Here is a 25334-nt window from a genome sequence, read left to right as displayed (position 1 = left end):
ATTTGAAAGACGCTTCGCCAAGGTCGTTGATTTGGAAGATCAGAGATATGTGATGGAAGACAAGGAACATGAGATTTGGAAAATATGATAAATATATACAACGTGAATAAGGAATGAATGCTTCAGTTTCGGTATTTACTTTCCTCAGGAATGTGTCAGTATTCTATTTATTCTACGAGGAAATGTAGGTTTATGATTTTAATGTGTCTAGCATAAAACGTCGTATGTAGAGTAGCCGAAATATCGAATTACACATCACTGTAAAGATTAATGAGCCATACATTGGTCGTATGCAATGACTACACACAGATGTTCGTAAGATTGTGTACGGATTGCTGTATTGTTAAAACAAGAGCAGCAACGCTACAAAAGCTCATGTAACCTTCTATCTGAGATATTTGTTTTTCTTGTGCATTAGACATACGCGAGATAACGGTGTTAATTCCATTTCTTCCATCTCCTCTCGCCCTTGCCCTTATGATCCTTTTTAGCAGCCATACTTCTTTTTAAATTACAGAAGGTTGTAAACATTTGTTTTGAAAAAAAAACATAAAGATTTTTTATTAAATTGTCGCCATCTCAGTTAGTACCTTACATAAGTATGTAAGTGATAACTCTAACATACCGCTGGAATGTTAACTTAAACTAGTTTTGTCTCTTGAATACAATATATTCGTTGCCTGAGCCACATGTAAATGTTCCCCGCTATATCAATATTGTGAACGGCCAATATGGCTATATGGTCACCAACAACGATTAAAGTCGTATCACCGTATTTACAGCATGTACGCATGCTCACATGTACGTCATATATCTTTCTCAGAAAGTAAAACTATATTTTACATGCGGATCGTAGCAATGTGCCATTCAACCTTAATTTTTGTCGCAGGTACTTAGGTATAACCTGCATAGTGAGCTTCTACTTAATGCGAATTAATCCTCGACTCTAAACATTAATTTTCAATGCACTAGTTGTTTTGAGGACGGCTACATCGAAATAGAACTTGAGGACATGTAGTTAGGTATAGTTTTTATAGAAGCTTTAAACTGCAAATTCTGTGAAGGGACAAATACACGCACATAATACAGACAGCTTAATACAGAGGTTACCACAGTGAACACAAAAGAAAGATTCCACTACTAAAAGTCTTTACAGGGGATGTTATTACACATCATACGTCACGCAACAATATCATTGGGGTAATGGTGAGGAACAAATTACAATATGTTGACTTCATATTCTTTCAAGGTACCTGTGCAAGTATAGGTTTTCTAGTTTTAGATAGATGTCTCATCCGACTGGTGACACGTGACCTATTTACTGTAGGAAGTTGTGGGTACGTTGACTTAATTAATTCCTTAATTGATTAGTACAATATATTAACTATTAACAAAGAAGAAAGCAAACTGCATAGAAGAGTTCAAAATCAACAGCAAATGCAAGTCACATACACACAATGTACCTAAAATGGAACAACTCGGATACAAATTGACACTAAATGGGGTCTTAATACAGTCTAGCGTGTCTGTTTTGTGTGTGTGTGTGTGTAGGGGGAAGTGGTGGATTCCATTGGCGGAGCTAGGGGTATTGGTCAAGGGGGGCGAGAATGGTCTGTAGGGGCGTTCAACACTATCTAAGCGCAGCGCCACCCCAGGTTGGCGCGGAGCGTATACCGACATTTTTTGAGTAAAGGTACTCCCTAGATCGCCGGAAATGACCCTTTCCTGGCCTTGTTAATTTGCAGATAAACGGGAATAAATAGGTGTCATCGCCAACAAAATGTGACAAATGTCAATAGGTAGATGAGAGCGCAATAAAAAAGTCAATAATCGCGAATAAATAAAAAGTGGTAAAAAGCTGAAAAGGGCGCCAGCAGTCCATTTGAGTCCGTCGGGGGGGGGGGGGGCATCCGCCCCCCTGACTGTATGGACACTCCGCCACTGGTGGATTCCCTCTATGTCACCAGGTCTAGCACTATACCCACCTCACTTAATTCCTCCATTTATTAGTACAATCTATTAACCTTATTTACTTACCTAATGAGGGTTAAATTGGATGACCTTTGTTCTGGTGTAAATAACATTGACTCAACGACCTTTAGTTTCAATAATATGGGAGTTCTTTATTGTTATATTCAATCCTTGAATTATTGGTGTCGAATGGTCCTGGAATGGGAGGTGATTTCCAACTGTTTGTTTCTGGAAGAGGTGATGAACACAATGCCATAGCAATATATCAAGCCTTTTTAATCTAAGGACAATGTGACTGTATCGGAATTCCTTTACAAAAACCCAGTCAATATATCCAAATTGTGCAGACATCAATCCGATGTACAAAGCTATTTGGAGAAACACATCCACTACTTCGTGTATTACCGTGATCGCCGTGTTAAACCTGTCGTACAACTGATGTGCCATACGTTGTGATTTTAGTAATTGTATCACACTTACATACTGTTTACTTTTATTTTAAAAAAACCTTTAAAATATGCAGGTGCGTATCCAGGGGGGGGCGTTGGGGGCGCGCGCCCCCCGGGTAAGAAAAAGAGGAGAGAAAAAAAGAGAAGAAAAAGGGAAAAAAGAAGGGAAAAAAGAGGAGGAGGAGAGGAAGGAAGGGAAAAGAAAAAGAAGAAAGAGAGAAAAAGGAGAAAAGGAGGGAGTAAAAGAAAAACGCGAAGACACCGGGAAGAGAAAGAGGAACAGTGACATCATTACAGCGCTGAAGGGTAGCCAGTGACGGATCAATGATTTCGTAAAAGTGTGACTCACCCTACCCCTTACACCGACAACTCCATTTTTTGACGTTTCCATTTTCCCATCTCACTAATGATCTATATATATATACTATATATGGTCTATCATAACGCGTGTGTAGAATTGTGCTATGAAACCAACTGTGGCTGGTCTCGAACTCGACCGTGTCGTCGGGGAACATGACGCATTTTGGGATGGGGGCGACCGCCCGCCCCCCCCCCATTCAGCATTTTTTTAAATGATATCGCTAAGTAGTTTCAAAATAGAAAGTGCTTAGAGGCAACTTACAAGGCCTGGGAAGTGTCATTTCCAGCGATCTGGGAGACATTTTCGGCCAAAATTTGCTTGTATCGCTTCGCGCTAACAAATGGTCCTGGCGGGTAGTGCCATTTCCAGCGATCTGGGAGGCATTTTCGGCCAAAATTTTCTTGTACGCTTCGCGCCAACCTATGGTGGCGCTACGCTTAGATAATTTGCCTACAGGCTTCGCCCCTCCCTTGGCAAATTCCTCGCTACGCGCCTGTTCGAGTTTGTAACGCAAATCACATCATATCAGTGAGCATGAAAATGGCGTTCCAGGATGAAAAGCCTCAAAACTGTCCGACTTGCCTGAAAAAATAACTCAATATTTTCGCGCGCGAAGCGCGCGTTCAACGTGTTCATGTTAATATCATATAAGCAAGCATCGGTTATTACATCGCATGCCATCATGTACCGTACGGTCCGTTAAAATTGTGCAGTATACCGCGGGATGCTAATGTAAACAACGACAGGTCTCATGTAAATGTATAAAAAGCACGGAGGTCCAATTATGTCAAAACTCTCTTTTACATTAGTAATGGCGAATTAGGGGCTGCACCCCCGCCGCGCAGTGGCGGAGCGTCAGGGGGGGGGGGGGCGGATGCCCCCCTGACGGACTCAAATGGACTGCTGGCGCCTTCTTCAGCTCTTTACCACTTTTTACTTATTCTAGATTATTGACTTTTTTATTGCGCTCTCATCTACTTATTGACATTTGTCACATTTTATTGGTGTAATTTGGCGATGACACCTTATTATTCGTTTATCTGCAAATTAGCCAGGCCCGGAAAGGGTCATTTCCGGCGATTTAGGGAGTATCTTCGCTCAAAAATTTTCTGTACGCTACGCGCCAACCGGTGGTGGCGCTCCGCTTAGATAGTGTCTAAAGCGCCCCTACAGACCATTCTCGCCACTCCTGACCAATACCCCTAGCTCCGCCACTGCCGCCGCGCCTCCTACGCCTATGTGTGTAGTGTTCGTTTTCGGAAATATCTACTATTTTTTCATTTCCCTCAACCAAGTTTTATAATAGCCGTCATAAGAGGTTTTAATATTCGTACACCAATAAATTAACCGTGTCTGAATTTTCGAAAATTTCTGACCAACATTCTGCATCACACTTCCCTCTACTCGTGCAATTTTGACCGGTCTGTTAGGGGTTGAAGGAAGTTTTTCTATATTGGTTGTCCATTAGATGAAATTTAACATTGAACATTATGGGTATGTTTTGAAGTGAGTTTATTCTCGAGAAATGTGAATTTTCAAATTCTGAACAAATATGGGGCTTAAAACCTTGAAAAGTGGAGCTGACGGGTATTGTGGGCCGCGGCGTAGAATCACCTCCAAAAGCAAAGACCCACAGGAGATGCGATCAGGTCGAACATGATGTGTGCCGGGTTGACAATCTTCAAAAAGGTTATGGATGGAAAAAACTATAAGGAAATACTTGGTTCTCAGGCAAAAAGTGTACATCTGGTTGGTCATTTCAAGCCCGAGAAGTGCCGTTTCCGGTGATCTGGGGGGGGGGGGGGTTTCAAAACAAGAAATTTTCTTGTACGCTGCGCGCCAACCGATGGTGGCGCTCCGCTTAGATAGTAATTCGCGCCCCCCGGGTTGGAAAATCCTGGATACGCGCCTGATATGGGTCCTTTCTTCAGTAAACGTTGTAACATAACAAATCTATTCATAATTATCCAACCGAGGCAGAGGTCATACTACATATACTTTAGTAGGGAAACGTCAGTTACTATATACTGTATACACTGATGACGTGAAAGCTTTTATAACGCCTTTTAGAATCGTCCTGTTTTAAGTAACGCTTTTTGGTTATGACACGCAGTTTGCATATGGGTACGGTTCAATGAGATTCTCGCTAAATTGAACCTACTATAACGGTTATATTTAGAACTTAAATCACATAGATCATCGCACTATGAAGTCCTTGCCTAGCTAAGTGTTAGCTTGGATCAAGTACTAGAGCTCCTTTGTACTTGTCGACGAGCCACCCGACAATTACTCAGCCTTCGTCGTATACGTTAACCTTGACCAAATGTTTCAATGCGGAATCGCGTAAAAAAAACGTTCCAACCCCGTGACGTGCTCCCTTGTGACACTGAACGCTTGTAGTACTCATTTAATGTATTGTAACTCTGTCAGCTCCAGATATGTTGTAGCGTAGTCGGTTGGTAAGTAATGTGTGTGTGTGTGTGTGGAGGGGGGGGGGGGGTGGTAGGGATAGAATCGAGAACACCGTTGAATAAAATACACTAACAGTGCATCCTGAGATTTATAAGTATATATACTTGTCTGTATACAATGTTCCTGTAGTACATCTCTCGCAGTGTGACAAACAAATAAATATATATAAGTAGGAATACCCCTACGACTAAAACACGACACACGGATAACGTACATAAACTAACTCTATCCCGGCACAACTATTCGGTAATGCGCTAGTTGCCTAGCAGCGCGTTTAACTGTCGGCATTGCGCTATAGACAACGCAGCGCAGCAAATGATGAATTCGTCAAAGGCAACGCAGCGCAGCTAAAGATGGACCGCGTCAGCCCGTGAACCCTACGCTGCAACGGCCTTTTAACCGCACAAGCAGTGTGCGCAGCGCAGCTGCAGAGTGCATCAATCCGATCCATATGTCTTCCGCAGAAGCCCCAAAATAACCTCTCAAATATTGCCTCTGACAAACGCTATAAAATCCGGCAAGGATTCTGCCTGGCAACTTGTTCATAATGTATACCAAATTAATGTATAAAAACGCTACTCGCATAGCAATATAAACGACCCCGTGTAGAAGCCTATACACGAGTATCTGACCAATTACGAAATATCTGATAGCATTGACACATATCAGAAAACAATAACAAGCCGATCAACGCTCTCTACCCTGCTACAAAAATGAGCTGACCCCCGCCCCACGGTCTATTCGCCTCTTGTTACTTCCCCGTATACTAAGTTCAGAGACAAAAATGTCCACCAGACTGTTAACATAAACCCCGGCAGCAAGAACCAACTCTCTTCCAGCCAACAATACATTGATACCCCTAGATACACAGACTATCGCACATACCAGGGACCCCCCTGCTTAAACATTAAACCAGGGTTTCCCTAACTTTATTCCCCCACGAACCCCCTGTGGATGTCACAGTTGTCCACGAACCCCCAACTTTTCGAGACACGATCTGAGTCATTATTATACTATAATACGCATAACAGCCTGTGTCTGTTTCATAATTCAGTTATTTATCACAAGTCATATGCGTATGGAACGCGGAAAGAGTTGGTCGATAGGTACGACCTTTGTAAATTACTAAATTATATGGCCCTACTATAAGGTGACCATACTTTCCTGACTGGAACCAGGGACATTTATTGCGTGACTGATATGGGGAGGGGTCTAAGGGGAGGGGGTGTCTTAGATATAAAATGGTGATACTTAGAAGCACTGTTTTAATCAAGTTTATTTTCAAAAATGTAGTTTATTTCACATGAAATTCACTTACTTTACGTGATTCTTTGAGAGCTTGTGAGTGGTTATGCTCACAATATAATTGTGGTTGTGTCGCCGTAGTTGCCAATTATACGGTCGAAAGAGTGCTAGGCTAGATCGAGCTAGCATATTTTAACAGTGTTTCTACTTTACACTGGCCCACCTGAAATACTGGTTATAAGTTCCGTTCTGCGACTGCACACTTGACTAATTTTTTTTTATACAATTATTTTACTAATAATATTTTCGAAATTCCTGAACATTTTGACGAATCGGAGACATTTTCGGGGGCACTTGTTCATCGGGGACAGCACACTGTAATCGGGGACTGTCCCCGAAAATCGGGGACGTCTGGTCCCCTTACCCTACTAAAGGTTAAGTAAGCCGCTTTCAATTATAACAGAAAACAAAGACAATTTAAGGTGCATAATGTTGTGACGTGATAGGTTATTGCACAATCAGTACTTTTCTTTTTTATAACTAAACTCAAACATTTATATCTCAGCAACAGAAAAGATGTTTCTCGAATTCCCCGCCCCCACCCCATTTAGCCTTCTTCAGCGGGGTGGGATACTACTGTAATCGGTATTTTGCTTGTAAGTTGTTATAACTTCTTAAAGCAGCTTTTTGCGTTTTGTCGCCGTTTTCCCACCCTATTGACATGTCCGTCGAGTGTTTTTACATAAATTCATCACAAAACATCAAACTAAAATATTAGCTAAGTTCTTCCCTACCTAGAGCACCAATTGGCGAGTAATAAAGGACTTCTGCAGATATAAGTTAAGAGTCTTCCGACAAATTTCTCATTTAAAAGCAATCGCATACAGTTCCCCAAATCCACTAGTTTGAATCCAACCAATGAGTGAATAACTGACAAGTTTATTTATAAGCTGTTGCTTAAAAGAGATTCATTCACAATCCGAAAAAGCTGAGTCGTTATCACAGCCATACTCAAGGCACATAAATAGAGCATGGTGTTGTAGTATATATTGGTGTACTGGATTGCTTACGACGTCGGCAAAGTGAAATTATTTACCTCATTATTCCATGACGTTCAAATAATTTAAGTATTCATGTTATAGGCGGGGCTTATTGCGAACCTAACGGAAAATATCATCGAGAGAAACAACGTTCAAATTTGTAAATCATTCGACCTTAAACCACCACTTGAAGTTAGATTTGAATAGATAAGCTAGGTGTGTATGTCGTTATGGCATCGTGGGGTCAATGAGGTTGAGAAAATCATAGACTCAAAAAGCTGCTTTAAGATTTAGATAAGTAGACCTCGATCATTCTCCTGACAGCAAACACAAAATGATCATGTTTTTTGCATTTGGTTCGACTGTGTAAATAGTCTATAAGTAAACATATTTGCGTGACAGTCATTCCACCTCAATTTCTAATACAAGATGGCAGTTATTGCTTTTAAAACAAAAGTAAATTTACTAAACCGTTTACTGGCTATTAGTGAAAAAAAGACTTCGTTCTTTTAGTCTCTCCCCAACTACTTGCGTGCTTAGATTTCTAGTTCCATAAAAATACACGTGGGAACGACGAATGCAAATGGCTTTTGTTTGTATCCCAGAACCGTGGTGAGGATCCATTGACCATTGCAGTACTGTCGGGTATTTTGTGTTCCCTCGCAGCGGTTTTCTGTTGTTTCTCATCCTACCCACACCATGAATTTACCCTCCTGATACAAAAATAATCTTCGTAAAATTCGATTAATGACTAGTCTATGACAAGAGTGATAGCACATCAATGGAAACAGTCCTCCCTGAAAGTGTACACTATATATTGTAAGCAATGGTGATCAGTGTGGATTAACGTAGTTCAGTTTAGGGAACATGACCAGTAATTGAGAAGACCTCGCTATGTAGGTCTGGATTTAAAGCTTGTAGAAACTAATCTTACAATAACTATATTCACATTAAATACATATTGCTTCCAGCATATTGAAGTGTACAATATCTGACATAGCGAAGACAGGGTACTTTTACAAACTTAGTAGTCGGGTAAGTTTCGTATGCAGAAAATACTTTATAACTTGAACAATTGAAACCACTATTGCGAAATTGTTGCCACAAAGAGACAATAATTGTAATAGAGAAGTATAGACACAGTGACGTCAGACGGAATAATTGTTTCATGGCAACCGTTACGGAGTTTAATCACTTTATAATTGGTTTTGCTGTAATAATATACGCTCCGAAGAAAAGTAGATTTTGTTGTTCAAGGCATAGTCAATGATAGTTTTTTTTTAATATGTTGATGAGAGGGGACTGGGGTACAATTCTATTGCCTGGCTATCAGGTCTTGTACTATCCTCACCTTCCTTAATTCCTTCATTGATTAGTACAATATAATAACTTTATATACTTTCAAGATACTTGTACTAGTACAGGGTTTATAGTTGTTGATAGGTGTCTTACCAAACAAAATACACATCAACTATATATATATAATGCACGGTCTAGCGGATGGAGGGGGTATGTTGTCTCCTGTAGGGAACTGTGATTCGTTAGTTTATTTTTATTCGTTAAGTTCCTATACACAATTTTCCAAATTAAACCTCTCTATTCCCCACGGGAATGTGAACGGGCTGAGCAATAAATGATGGCAATTATTGCATATGGATTACATAAACAAAGAAGAAAGTGAACCACATAGGTGGGCTCAAAATCAACAACAAAAGGACATCACACATACACAAAATCACCCCAAAATGAAATAACTATCATACAAATTGACACTAAATGAAGTCTAGCGTGTGTGTGTAGAATTCCCTCTTTGTCACCAGGTCTTGCACTATACCCATTTCATTTAATTCCTACATTGATCAGTACAATTTAATTCCTTCCAATCTATTAACCTTATTTACTTACCCAATGAGAGTTTAATTGGATGTCCTTTGTTCTGGTGTAAATATCATTGACTCAAAGATCTCTAGTTTCAATAAAATGGAAATCCTTTTTATTGTTATATTCAATCCTTGGTTATTAGTTCCGGTATCGAATGGTCCTGGAATGGGAGGTGGTGTCCAACTGTTTGGTTGAGGAAGTGTTGATTAACATACAATGCCACAATAATAGATCAAGCTTTTCTAAATCTAAGGTGAATGTGACAGTATCGGAATTCCATTACAAAGCCAGTCAATATGTCCATATGTGCAGACATCAATCCGATATATAAAGCTATTTTCAGTAACACATCCACTACTTCGTGTATTACCGTGATCGCCGTGTTAAAACCTGTCGTACAACTGGTGTGACATACGTTCTGATTTGAGTAATTGTATCACATTTTCTACTGCTTACTTTTATTTGAAAGCTTTACTAAAATATGAGTCATTTTTGCAGGTAATGCAGTAACATAACAAATCTATTCATATGTATCCAACCGAGGCAGAGGTCATACTATATACAATAGCAAGGAAACACCAGTTACTAAATTTATACACTGATGGCGTGAAAGCCTTTGTAACGGCTTTGCGAATTATCCTGTTTTGAGTAACGCTTAAGTGACTTTTTAAAAATGGCCCTAGGCTACAATTTTTTTTTTTATCATACTACTTTTCTCTAGTGGTTACTAAATTGATCACCGAAGACTGAATTTGAATTGAACATTTAAATCAGAGGAACAAATTTAGTCAGTTCCTTTGTTAGCTGTTGTTTTAAGATTTGTTTTTTTCTTCTCGAATCAGATCTATATCTTAGGAAATGTTAAATCATTGTTTGTTTCTTTTTGTTGTAAAGATATGAATATTCTCCTAGATTCGCTCAGGAGGGTTACAGAAAAAAACGTTTGGAATTGAGCACAATTATTCCTTATTCATATTCAACCAGCAGCTGGACGTAGTCCCTGTTTTCCATGATCTGAGTGATTTCAAACAGCTGCTATTTAACTCTTTACACCAGTATAATTTATATGTCATTTTTGTAATGAAGGTTAACAGGCTGCAAGTTATGTTTATTGAAGAAAATCATGAGCAAGTCCAAGTTAATTAATGATGGGTTATACTTTGCTTATTGATGTGAACGTAGTCTATAGGGGGTACACCCCTCAGTCCGACAAGTTTTCAGTCCGACAAGTTTTCAGTCCGAAAATAAAATACACGTTTTCAGTCCGAAAATGAAATACACGTTTTCAGTCCGAAAATGAAATACACGTTTTCAGTCCGAAAATAAAATACACGTTTTCAGTCCGAAAATGTTTTCAGTTGGGGAGTGAAAGCAGTTTTAATGCCATAATATCACAAATAAAAAGTGAAATCCCGAACTGATAGTAAAGATATCGATTGAATCTTTCGTATTTACTCATAATTGACAAATAAGGAGTTAAGTTTTAAAAAATATATTGGAATTTTCGGTCCCCCTGGGACCTTCGTCAGCAATATTGGTAGTTTAATGAAAAGTACAAAATGAAACACAATGAAAGTATGACGCTAGGTTTAAAGTGTAAATTGCATTGATGGAATTAGAACCAAACAAACCATGACTATACAGGAAGCTGATTAAGGAGCGAAGAACGGATTATATATGTTTGTAGAACTGATAGTTGTTAAGGGGTCCAAGTCTTTGTTGAGGCCGGTGATGTGAGACTTAATACAAAAGATTCAATCGATTTTTTTACTATCAGTTCGTTTATTGGTAATATTATGGCATTAAAACTGCTTTCATTCCCTAACTGAAAACGTGTTTCTCATTTTCGGACTGAAAACGTGTATTTCATTTTCGGACTGAAAACGTGTCGGACTGAAAACTCGTTTTTTTCGGACTGAGAACGTGTATTTTATTTTCGGACTGAAAACTTGTCGGACTGAAAACTCGTTTTTTCGGACTGAAAACGTGTATTATATTTTCGGACTGAAAACGTGTCGGACTGACAACGTGTACCCGTCTATAGGCCTAAAATAAGTAAATTGTTCTGGTTGTTGAAGATTTAATCAAATAAAAATATATATAGCAAAACTGAAAAAATAGCAACAGTGTTATAGCCAGGTACATGTATCCTAGAACCAAGTACTTCGGAAAAATGAAGTTCCGAGTACCAGGTATCATCGTCCGATGACTACTTTGTAGGATCCGAGCACCGAGTACCGGTATTTGAGTTTAGAAGCCGAGTACCGAGTACGAATTATATTTTAATAATATACAAAAATCTAATATGTATAACTGCTCCCGGTGGTGATTATAAGTAAATGATATATACCAGTCGAATGTGAAGAAAATGCTCGTGTCTTGTTATTGTTTGACAAATTTTCAAATTTTAAATGTCTTCTATTGATGGGTTAATAGGGGTCCAATCGTAATAGCAATACTACAAACATGCTACAGATTGTTAAATGTTAGAAACATACATCACTTATGCTTTCGTTGTACATCCAATACATACTGTACGTGGTAATATCGGCTATTCCAATCACATACACAAACAGAACTTGGCAACACCAAATCTCTCCCGAAATTGAAAATACAGATACCGATACGGTCAAAGTTCTTTAAATCGTAGTTACTAATTAGAAACTGATTAAAGTTATTTAAACCGTACTTACTAATGAGGAACTACTTAAGTAATTTAAAGTGAAACGGAAGTGAAATCCTGTTTATTAATCGAACATAATAAGACAAAACAAGACCAAACTGATCAGCACTTTATTGAACATTTATTTTATTTTCTATTAGGATCAACTTATTTGCAAACTGCTACGTTGAACTGTGATCATTTAGTACTAATGGATGATATCTTAACGCTTCTTTGATCTATTGTTATCAAGGAGAAAGCAGATCGTGAGTGGTTTGAGTAGATCACTGAGGTCCTTCCACATATCTATGGTGAAAGTCTGACTAAATGAAGGCAAGACCAACTCCGTTCCAAGAGGCTCTCGAAAAACTTTTATTCATAAGGGCGCTAGACCTTTTCTTGCGTGATGGTCACGTTATTAATTCTCCCCATCCCCTCTTTTTTTTGTCATGCAAATTTGAACTTAAATTAAACGTGCGTATATGGCTATTGTCAAGAGTTTCCAAAGATTTGTTTAAAAAAAAGTTCAACATTCATCCTTTCTTGCTGTTAATATAGTCCATTGTAAAGTTTTTTGAGATAGTCTTTCTATGTAAATCGTTTTATAAATAGTATGTATTATCATCATCTTCGTCGTCGTCTTCGTCGCCGTCGTAGTAGCCGTCGTAGTAGCCGCCGTCGCCGTCGTCGCCGTCGCCGTTGTCTCGTCATCGTCACTGTCGTCACCGTCGCCATCGTCACCATCGTCACCATCTTATCATCATTACTGGCCAGAATGTAAAACCGACATTCAGATTCTGGGCGGCATTTCCGTTCCTGTCAACATCTCATTTCTAGACATTGGTCTTTCATAGAAACTAAACGACACAGGCTTTTTTACCTAGCCTTTCATTTTTTTCAGAGTAAATACATGTTTCGTACAGACTGAGATATTGAGATTAACACAAATTGAATTATGATACATTTCCAAGTTGTTATATTCTATTAATCATGATGACAATCTGTAATGTTTGCTGAAAAGAAGTGTCAGAGTTTGCTCCACGATCTAATATTAAAGTTTGGTAAACCTTACACAATCTTCTAGATTTTTCATAAGTTAACGTCAATAAGCAAAGACTTTGTAAGATTCTATTCGAATTTGAAATTTCGTCGACCTTCTCAAATATCCAAACACAGAAGACGCGTGAACAATATACGGTTTTATGTAGATAGAGACAGTAATATAGAAATGCTTTTCTTTTTTCCTTGTTTTGCTATCATTAGATTTTTCTTTTCTTAGCCTCTTACCTGCTTTCAAACTTTCCTAAGTCTGCAACCACGAGGAACAATACTACCGAACCGGTTCAATTTTGACGTTTAATCGGTTAATTATTTTATTGAAAACGTGTTACTTCTTCCTCACGCTCATTAGTCATTAATGTGATCAATAATCGCCTTGGAAACGTTTCTTGTTTTACTTTTTGTACAATACAGGACTGTGTGACATGTTGGAGATCTATTTGATGATCTCTGTGATGAATCCAACATTAACAGTGCTGTATATAGTACTTTATTTTTTTGTAAATCCTTCCATGAAGATTGCAATCATTCTTGTATTTGTTACCGCATGATGTTATCTTTTGATGAAAATGGTTAGGTGATGACGTCACGCTGATAACTGACGATGAGTGTTTCAGGAATAATTCGTCATTCAATGTACAGAGGATATGTCACGTGACCGAAATCAATTTACAATCTTAAGAAACGGGTTCAATTTGGTATCTCAGACCCCTAATTCGTTACGCTAAATTTAGTTTGTTTATTGAAGTATTGTCATGCTCTGCGCCTTACCACTTTTATACGTCATTTGATGATCACTTACTGCTTAACAATACTTTATCGTTTTTACCTCTAAACCAGATGCAGCGTTAGCAGTTTGGCCAAAAAGAAAGAGAAGAGTGTGAAGCGTAATATGAGACCGCTTTGAGGAACCTCACTAAGGCCCCCTACTATTCTAACTTATCATAAGTGTTGTAATCAGCTGATAACTTCAACATAGTCCCGCGTGATGGTGACCAAATTTCAAATCGAACAAAACAAATCGAGAAGTTTGTTCATAAGTCTCTTCTTAGACGTATTGTATACGTGATACGAAAGTGTACTTTGGGACACGATATTGGGACGTGTTTTTATTTGTGTATTCAAAGCCAGGCAATGATGACATTTTACCTCACCTTCACACAAATGGCCCACTACGATCCACTTCCAATCCGCACTACACCCTTTCCACCGAACTGTCATAAAAAATGTTATGATCTTGATTACAAACCACGTCCAATGTTACCATGGTAACAACAACAGTATATTTCGGAAGTCGATATTTCAATAGAACGAACTTCATCGAAAGTTATAATTTGTTGTTCTTGATGTTTCTTACAATGGTTCATCTGCGAAACGGAGATCGTTTGTATTGACGAGTATATAAGCTCATTTGTTGTCCTACAACTATACTTTTGTCGATTGGGGACCATTTACCTATGATAAGGTACCATAACAAAGAGGTTTTTGGGTTCATTCGATGCTCCCCAGGAATGCACTCTTGTTAAATGGAAGGGTGCTTAGATGCAAAATGTTGCTATATTCTGCCAATAATGCTATGAAGACAATGAATCATGAATAGGAATTACTTAATGTTGTTTCTTTTGTGTAGAGTCCTTACATACTTGCATACATCTGCAAAAACCAACATGGAGTGGTAATTGTAGCGGTGTGTAAGGGTGTGGGGGAGGGGGGGGGTTGATTGCGAATTGTTCTTTGAATTATACTTCATGGTTTATTTGTTTAATATACCAGAATGAAACTCGCTATTCAACGTTTCATACATGCCGCTATTTTTCATTTTGTTAAACAAAATGGATTCCAAAATGGATTTGGTATCCTACAGGGATTCGATCCGGACGGGATCATTGACTTGCAATCGTGATGTAAAAAACTAAACTATTTCATCTTGGACTCAAATGTTACATTCATACCCTTATACATCTGTTATGTATCATTTCTCATACAGTAACAAATACGTTTTCAATAGATATATCTGTTTCCTTAATATCGTATATCCTTCTTCTCAAGTGAATGCATGAAATTCTTAAAATCGTGTGTCATTTTACCATGTATGCCCAAATACACACATCATTCCTTTATGGAAATCTAACTTTTGGGCAGGGGTTGCGAAGGGGGGGGGGGTAAACAAAAAGGCACTTTCAAATGACATATTGCTGAATTTATCAACAAAACGACATTTTAAATTAGTAAAGGACCCTTTTTATTATAAAAAAAGGAAAGGTTCCTTCTTTTAACCAGTTTTCACAAATCTGGAGGGGGAGCGTACCCAGGCCCTGCCCTGTTCGGTTTTTTTTTCCCAAACAGGTTTGCAATTGTGTGTAAATAGTCGCTCATGATTGGTCGGAAGTTACGTCATCAACATAGAAACCTTGTACTTTGTGGTAAGCAAAATGTTTTAATCAATTCGTTGCAACGAAGGTTTAAACGTTCAAAATTACCCTAAGCTTTTCGTCACTATATGTAGATATCTTTGGAATTGGTTTAGACATATTTAGCACACTAGTTTGTTATATTGTAAGATCAACTATCGATGTTTGATCAAAGTTTTCTGTGAAGGCATTTATCGATAACATAGCACAAAGCACGTAACAGTTTTGTACAGGGTGCATCACACATGCGCTGTAGGCCTATATGTATTAAAATTATGTACACAGTGCAGCGACGGTAGTATACCATACTGCACACTATACAGTATGGACATTTTAGAACTGTGTTGTGCTACAAAAACAGCTCTGTTCTCAACAGCCCCCCCCCACCCAACTCCCTCCCCCTTCTGGAACCACTTCTTAACATTGGCCAGAGGTTTTCTCGAGATGACAGGATTGCTTATTAGTAGCTTGTATCTATGCTTTGAATCAATAAAAAGGACCAACTTCCTCTCCACCAAAAATATTTCTTCCAGTCTTATCAGTCATTGATGACGCTTACCCAGCATTCTTCACACCTCACTTGAGCTTCTGCCTATCCTGTTTAGTCCTATATGTACTGTGTATATTCAATAGGTTCCTCTATATATATGATCTAACCCAATGGAGATACATATGATTTAAAAGAAAAGTGTAAAGTAAGCCTGATTATTCGCAAGCCATTTACCAAATTTTAGACAGGAAAATTGCAGACTTACTGTAGTCCTAATCTAGTCGCGCAATACACTCACGTATAGTTCCAATTCAAACTATTGCTGCTGTCATGTTTGCGTATATTCATTTAAGACTTGTGATTTTAGCGTATCCATTGCACGAAGGAATTCCGATTTCAATAGAACGACTCACGAATCTTGCAATGTAGCGTATGTATCATAAGTAAGGTCAACAAGTGATCCAAGCTTTAAAGGTAAACTTAGGGCGTTTAGAAGGCAACCCCGTAAGTAGACTTAACAAAGTGTCACAGGACAATCAACAACAACATTTTATCTGTTCAGCTTAAGCATCATGTTTCAGTGACATCAATGAACTCATTCATGTTTTGACATTTAAGACCCATGGGCCTTATCATTCTTCTGATTCAGTGTTTGTCTTCCTACTGTCTATCAAGTGATGGTCATTATTGATGCTGACGTTCAGAGCAATCTGATTAAATGAAAACTCCGTATTTGCAAACCTTTTCGGGAAAAAAATCGCGCCCTGGCCCCGCAATGGAACTTTTCAGACTATATGGAAATTCAGTAAACAGCGGGTGATTACTGGAATTACTCGTCATGACAAAACATACTTTTCTCGTCAGAGACTTCGGTCAAAAAATTTAAAAAAAAATTCAAAAATACAGATCACGTTATCGTAGCGTGCGTGTAAGAATGATTTGACAATATGCAATATCCGCCGCATCTAATCTCATATATTTACGACACTGGTGAAAAATCTACAGTGGTTCTGAAGGGACAGGCGAGTTCTGCAAAACACTTTAAAGTTGTTTATTTTTGTTGAGCTGACGAGTTACGCTAACGTTGCCGCTTGACGAAAATGATAAAACAAATCGAGTTTGCTGTTTCAAGTAACTTGGCAACAAGTCAAAGATATGATTTTGATAGAGTTGCCAAGTATACGCTCTATTCATATCTTGGCCAAATTTTATAAAGATGAGTATGTGCATTGTCAACTCGATAAATATCATTTGAAGTGACTACAACTCGCCGGTTCCTTCAGTAAGTAAAGCGTGATTATTCCCTGCTTAGCAGCGTTAAGAGAGATAAAGGAAGATTTCAAACAGAATATGTGTAACCTACCCTCGATATGTTATGTCTTTGACTTTCAGGACTTTGGAGTACTACTCTTGTAAGCAATGGCAGAATATGGCGGTATCGGGGAAGGGGAGAGGGGAGGGGGGAGGAGCAAACTTTATGGATAGTGGGAGGTGTGAGATTGACTTGAGTGCAACACATTTTCTCAAAAGTTTCTAACAATATCAATCATGAAAAGAGGAGGGTCTATTTCTTTTTAAAAAGGTAAACCTTTAGCTGTTAGACACTGTTATCTGTGACTTCCACCTATCCTTACAATGTGACACCCTGTGGTTTTTATATTGTTTATGAAATGTTAACGAAATGGGAATGAGGGCGGTATTGAAGAACTTAGATTGCACAGTCTCCGGATGTGTTACGTTATAAATTCGCAGATGACATTGCAAGGGTCGTACCTGTACCTCGTTAGATTTGACAGAGGGATCCAACTGGTAATACGTAAGGTTGGCATGTAATATATGTGTTTAGAAGTCGAATGAAAACCTTATTTATAATACATACGTTTGTTCCCCATGCGTCTTCTGCCGTGTCAGCAGTTATTTATACAACATTTAACGACATGTTAACTACATAAAATTATTAACATTTACTAATTTCATATTACCAAGCGGAATTTTAATGTTCATTTGATAATTTTAATCTACCCTGTAGATGGTTTTTGTTAAAAAAAAAATTACAAACGATACAGGCTCTACGATGTTTGTAAAGGCAACCTTATGAGAAATAACGATTTGCCGTTGCTGGCCAAAGGGTATGTACAAAGAAGACTTCGGCTTTGAGTACAACGTTTCCGTATGTTGCCGTGTTGGGCGAATACGACCGTACTCTATTACTCTTCCAACCAGAATTAATGATCAAAGCTATAGTCTCATTGGCAATAGTTTCTTTAAAATACCAAATGATTTACTTGGCAACAAAGTGTTATCTGGTAACTAATGTACGGATTTCAGTGATCGTCTACCGAATTGTTGTATCATTCAGGAAACGAAGGAACATAATAAATGATCGAGTCGTGATCCTGCATGTTGGCAGAATCATTCCGGAATAAACAGTAATAAAACAGTATTTTAATGAATGCAGTAAACGTAAGAAAAGACAAGCAAATTATTTTCAGAATGGAAGCTTTTCCGAAAAAAAAGTCCAAACTAAGAGAAGGCGAAGCTGACTTTACTGGAAGGCTACTACGACCCTGGCAATACCACCCTCCTGGGGGAAATAAAGATAATAGACAAATATAAAAGATTCTATAAGGAGTCATAGTTTAGTTAATTTATTGATGCAATTTGACGCTAGCAAGTTAATTTTACATATTTAGCAAACCAGCAACACAATTTCCTTGCTCGAAATAATAGTCATTAATGTTACGATATTTTTCACTTGAGAGTATTTCATACTTTTAAATCACATTGAACAAAATACTTAGGATTAATTATTGATGAAAACGTAGAGTGGAAGCAAAATACAAATGATCTATGTCATCGTTGCCGATGTGTGTTATTTCCTTAACGTGGTTAGAGTGGGAAATTTGCGACTGGTCGAAGTCGGGCAAAGGTCAATGCTGCCCTCGCCCACTGGTGGTTAGGTAGTTAGGGTGTGACCTTTCATACCCGCCTCATTGCTTCGTATACTTACTTAATCAATGCATACTTACGTAGTATGTGAGTGTTATGTAGTTACATGCTTCATTCCTCTCCTGGTTCAGGGTGGCTTCGCATGTGCTCTCATAGTGAAATCCTAAGTACTATTATCCTATATATTTTTTATAAAGGCATTAAAGGGGTAGATATCCTAATTGTATACTTTTTTAATATTTTGCTATATGCTTTGTACCATCTTTATTGCCTTTTCGTGTATTTATTGCGTTGCTCATTTGTAAGAGTATCTTGAGTTAAAGTATCATCTTCGTAGAGTATCTCTCCAGAGGTTATTATTTTGGTATTCTATACATTCTACAGAAAGCAGCCGTAAATCCTCAAAAGCCGCAGTAAACCCCCAACAGCCGCAGTAAACCCCAGAAAGCCACTGTAAGTCCCCGAATGCCTCTGTATGTCACAGTTTGTCGCGCGGCTATAGTTTTGCCCGGGCAACGATTGTAAGTTGAGCGTTATTATTATTAAGGAGGGTATTGTTGTTAATCTTACCATGTACTTTGTGTTTCATGTTACCAAATGTTATTTGTTATTATTTCTTCCTTTTGTGCATTTTTTATAAGAAGAAATCGTATGCTGTTTTATGTTATTATTAATTTGTGCATATTCATGTGTTTGTTCCACCTATGTTTGCATATTAATGTTTTGATATTTTTACCTTTTAGTTTTCACAGTGGTTCTGTTGAACCACGAGTGCAAATAAACGTTTTAAAAACCTCCGACTACGTTGTTCAGCAATCATTGAGCGTTGTCTCGGTGACAATCTATGTAAAGGTTTTATTAAGTACATTGGTACTGTCTTGTATATAAGAAACACTATGCCAAATGAAATAGCAATTTAAATTCACTCTTCTTGTATCTATTCTTAACAATTGTAGTTTTATGGTACAGTAGGATCTTATACTACGTTCTGAAATCCTCTAGAAGATTTGCGGAATAGATTGATCAAATTATTTATAATGACACCTACCCCCCCCCCCCCCACCCCTGCATCCCACGCCTATCAATATTTTTCATTTGGGCGTACCATCCTCCTCCGTTAGAGCAAAATAAATTTAACATGTCACGAAAATTAAATCAGGAATTAATAAATTAGACAAGACCATTTATGTTTTTCAAAACAGAGAATAAAGCACGAAAAGATTATAGCAAGAAGCGGACATATGATTGTGTTCACATAGATCTCTTAGGTAGACCGAAGTGTATACTATAGTGTGTAATATACATGACTTGGTCAGAACCTGACACCAGCGAAGTAAATAACATACTAACTGAATGGGAAATTGCTCTCCCAGTAAATCCTTGTGCCCGCCCTATTAAATATGTTGCTCACAATCTTCATTTTCTTACCAGAGATATGCATAAGAACAACCAAACCATCAGGAGCCTATATCAAGTAGATGAAATACTCATAGCCTCTATATCAATGTACATCTTATTTTTACATATTTCATAATCGGTTAACACATTTTTCGCATACTAAGTCGAAATGTCAACAGTTTATCCATGTGGTCCTTTCTTTACCCCCTTATTACATAACACCAATCTAATCAAGAAACGTTGATATTCTGAGATAACATAGTTGAACTGGTGAGGTATTAAGGCGATATCATAAGGAATAAGCCGAATTATTAAATAAAAAAACCAATATGTTAAGATAATAAGTCGAAATACTTTTTTAAACTTTGCCATCTTAAAGTCGAAAGTTAGAGAAAATAGGCGAAAGTTTGAAATATAGTAGTGAAAGTTTGAGATTTAAAAAAATGCAAATTGGATATTAAAAGTGAAAAGATGGACCTGTTATTTCGAAATTTCCACTTCTTTAGTACCACAATCCTAATCCATTTTTAAAAGAGTTTAAGACAATTTCCAGGAAAGATATAATTTTTTTATGAAAATATATTCAATTTGGAACAGTTGTTGAAATTTCCAGGTAAGCAGCGAATTAGAAAATGACATTTAGTGTGAACATTGGCAAATTATAATATAGTGTCATAAGTAATGATTCAAGACATTACCATTATGTATAATTATGGTAAGGAAATAAAGCACAATACAAGTAATATAGGCTTTCCTAATTATCGAGTGTACGTGATATATGATATACAGATTAAAAACAAATTGACATCATTGTGTATTAGTTAACATTGTTATATTTTATTGATTGTGATTTTAACCAATTGACGTCCATGAGAAAGATGGTCGTACATACTGATGACGTAGTGATTGATGAATGACGTCATTGGAAGTTTCATTGTTTCTTGACAATGTGAAGTTATCAGAGCAAACGAATTCATAATTTGTAATACTTTAAATATTGTTTACACTTTTTTGGAGTTCTTCTTATATTTTCCTTTTCTGTCTTTTTGTGTGATATTTCATTTAAAGTCTGTATAAATAAATTTGATAATTTTCAACACTATTTGAATAAGTTTCAATTTATGCGTGACAAATATGTACTTTACTGTAAACATGTTACTTGCGGCTATAAAGTATTTTTTGCCCGTTACGGTAAGTTTTGTGTTGCATTCGAAAGACTGACATAATTGTCTCCGCCAGTGGCGTGGTGCCCATTGGGGCCTGGGGGGGGGGGGCACAGGCCCCCCCAAATTTTGTCAAAGGTGTCATAAAATGTTGTCATAATTTTAAAAAAAAGTGTTTTCGAACAGTGTCAGCAACTGAATTTCTTGTAGGGCCTACTAGAAATGGGGCTTTTATTGACTGCTTGGTCAATGGTTGTTAATTGTTGATATTCAGTCAATCGAAACAGTTAAATAATTACTGGTTGATAACTAATGAACCAAATGTGCCATCAACGCTGCCATCGTTGAACAATATTATATATACGTAGTCCCAGAGTAAGGGCAACCCGTTACCTTTGCCAAAGTCAGTCAATTTTCCATGAAAAAATGGCAATTTTTTTAATTGTTTTCTAAGCCTGTAACAAAGTTCGGAAAGTTAAGATAAATGTAGTGAACAGAGATTATGGGACTCCATGTGAACTTCTTCTTAAGTAATGCAATCAGTTCGCTAAAAGGTCCACTATACATTTTCCTCATGATCTGATAGGTAGTTTTGAAAAAAAAATGAATAATAATAATCATTTTAAATACAGTCACAACTAACCTGGAAAATAATCACTTCGTTATCGCACGTTTTACCTCAGGTTTCGCTACTTTCGCTTTTTCTGCCCATGTTTTCAAACGGCATCGCTTTTTCTTTACCCAGTCACCACTTCTCACGGGCATGGGAGGCGATCATGGATCAGCCAACACAAAAATGTCTTAAATTTTGGGCGCTTCTGGGAGACGAGGTTGGTAAACTGAGGAATAAATGGCGATCACTTCCTTCGAGAATATTTCCCAAAATAAAAAAATTGCCATTAATTTTGGTCAATTTTAGGGGTGTTGCTTACTGCCATAAAGCACGGGAAGTGCCGTTTCCTGCAATCTGAGGGGTCTGCCAGACGAAAAATTTTCTTGTACGCTGCGCGCCAACTCGTGGTAGCGCTCCGCTTAGATAGTCATCACCTTCTCACGGGCCCCCCTAAATTTATTTTCGCACGACGCCCCTGGTCTCCGTACTAGATTGTATAATCCAGTCACTTTTATTGATGACGTCAGCTGTTTAAACTGTCATTTCTCAAAACTAAATATATAAAATATTAAAATAAAACCTATGCTGACAGCAGTGGTATTTTTGTGGTTTACAACATGTACATTTTAGATAGAAAAATATATAATTGAAACAGCGACCACTATTAATATTATCCCACACTTTAGGCGGAAAAAGACACAGGTAACATTCATATTTATAGCGTTGACAATGATACGCTAACAGTGGCATGACCTATATGGATAGGGGGAGGGTGCCTTTGACTTGACGGTAAAAGCAAAGTTCTCAAAGTTGTAACTATGGAAAGAAGGAGGGCTCTTATGGAGCACTTCTGTCTGCGACGCCTATGCGCACCATTGCACCCCCTCCTTCACCCCACTAGCTTTGTTATAGCAGAACAAAAAGAAATGGCAAAGAAACACAAAGAGCAGATTTCACAGATCAAGTTTGATCGGATTCGTTTCCATTCGATGAACGTTTATATTACAAAATTAGTTCAGACATTTGTGTCCAGTGCTGACGTCATTAATTTAAACCCAGTTCCGAGAAGATGAACTTACTTTGATAGTTAAACCTTTCTTGGGTCAAATTTTATAAAAGGAAGAGGAATGTTTATCAATATAACCGAAATAGTTGTTATATGATCAGATTGTATCATGTATCATACGAGCTATGCTTTTAATGGTTATCAATATTCATATTGATCCTCTATTCACCGTCATGTTACTTTGAATCTGATAACTGAACGAGCTGAGTATATGACGGACAATATAACTTGATGCTTAATGGGGCCTGGGTGATCTTACCTTATCAGAGTTTTGTTAGATAAGCCAGTGATAATAAATAGCTTTACGATATAATATGATAGCAAATATTAAAGATAAATTATGCATTATTGTGCAATTGTGTGATTTAAGTAGATTGCAGTATATTATATGTTAGGTTATGTAGGTACGTTGTTGTACTTTTGAAGGTGGAAATTCAACACAAACTGCGGCATTTAGGCAGAATCATAACTAACTGATAACGTGTATTTAGCAATTTAATGTCTAAGGCTCCGTAAGTTAAGAATGAACATTGAAATATATATAATTTAAATGATGTTCTTTCAACAATCATATTTAATATTAAATATCCAAAGATAAACATCATACGTACGAACTTCATCCAGGAAATAAGAATTCGGAAGCGAAGACTATAAAGTATGCAGATAATATGACGTCACACTGATACTATTGATAGCTATACAATCCTCTTCCACCAGCAGTCACGTTATCAACCCTAAAGCTCTGCAACTCTATTGAGTCGTGGTGATGAGCTCGCAATAGCCGTCATTTTATTGAGTTACGAAAAAGAAATAGAACCGAAGGTACCAGCAAAGATAATTCGATCGAACTTTTCGTAGATTTACAACGCTGTGAAACTACAGCCGACATACTTTGCTTGATGCAGCATGAGCCTAATTTCTAATAATATTATGATTAAAAAGGCAAATTAAATTAAACGTTTCAGGAAGTAATCATTTTATCATCATAATGGAAATAACTTTAGACATTTTACCACTGTCAACTAAATTCAGTGCCGTGGATAAAAACCTATGTATGTTTATGTTGGAATACGGTAACTTAGCGACGCTTAGATCTGTATGTTCTGTGATTGATAAAGCTGATGGAACACTACTGATGGGGATCTCTCTGATATTAATTTGCGGCTTAGTTTGATACTTCAACAACATCATATAGTCGATGGTTCGATCATATTACACAAGAATGTCAGGGAGCAGTATGAGTAAAGAAGGGGAAATGTCTTTAAATAGGCGCAAGCGCTATACTTGCTTTTTAATCCCTGTAAAGATATTTTAATATTTCATACATTTTATAATGATGGTACTAAAGAATATAAACTTGGGCTTTTCCATTTTCACAATGACAGCAATTTATATTCAAATGGTGTCAAAATCAATTCTGGTAATTAAAAATCATTTTGAAGGTTGGTCAAGAATTTTTCGTAGAGAAAAAGCAGTAAATGGTTGGTAAAGACTACATTGGTGCTTTAAACATTTCGAATAAACTTAACATCACGAATATAATTATACTTGCCTGGACATTATGTTTTCACGGAGACAGTGTGTTATTACCATAGTAAAGAAATGATTTAGACCGAGCTTTTGACGGAAGGTACTAAACGCCATTGAATTACGCAAAACAGTGAAAGGCGATTAATTGATGCATTAGCGTAACATAGTTCGTTTGATAATTAATAAAATTCGTATGTAATATCAAGTTAGGTTTTTCTATGATTTAGTTTCCAAGAAACGATTTTCTTACCCTGGAAATGATGACTAATTTACTTTAATTACGCAGAGGAATCAGTCACAGGTCAATGTGTATTTGTTTTGGTTTCTGTGTAATCAGCACAAATGACAGACAATGACTGCACTAACTAATTCAGCCTCTATCAAGAAAGTTAAGGACTATTGTCTTACATAATTCACTTTATTATAATTGTTCACTTTGGGCTTGGGTCGTGATTGATCATCGGAGGATGTTCAAAACATCATTTTTTACCGTAACAAAATTTAGATTGTTACTTGTTAAGCCGATATTTTAATTTAAATGTTTATCAAAAATAATTAAAATGAAGGTCATTAA

At 37.4% G+C, this 25334-nt stretch overlaps 2 protein-coding genes across 4 annotated transcripts in view; one reads left to right on the top strand and one right to left on the bottom strand.

Moving 5' to 3' along the window:
* LOC139970082 (uncharacterized) overlaps positions 1-25334 on the top strand; it is an 892672-nt gene that overhangs the window by 559720 nt on the left and 307618 nt on the right. The window lies entirely within an intron of this gene.
* LOC139970064 (uncharacterized) overlaps positions 1-25334 on the bottom strand; it is a 156937-nt gene that overhangs the window by 18207 nt on the left and 113396 nt on the right. The gene's annotated exons all lie outside the window — the stretch shown is intronic.

This window comes from Apostichopus japonicus, chromosome 7 (genome assembly GCF_037975245.1).
Source record: "Apostichopus japonicus isolate 1M-3 chromosome 7, ASM3797524v1, whole genome shotgun sequence".
NCBI lineage: Eukaryota > Metazoa > Echinodermata > Holothuroidea > Aspidochirotida > Stichopodidae > Apostichopus > Apostichopus japonicus.
This window is presented reverse-complemented; position numbering and strand designations above follow the sequence as displayed.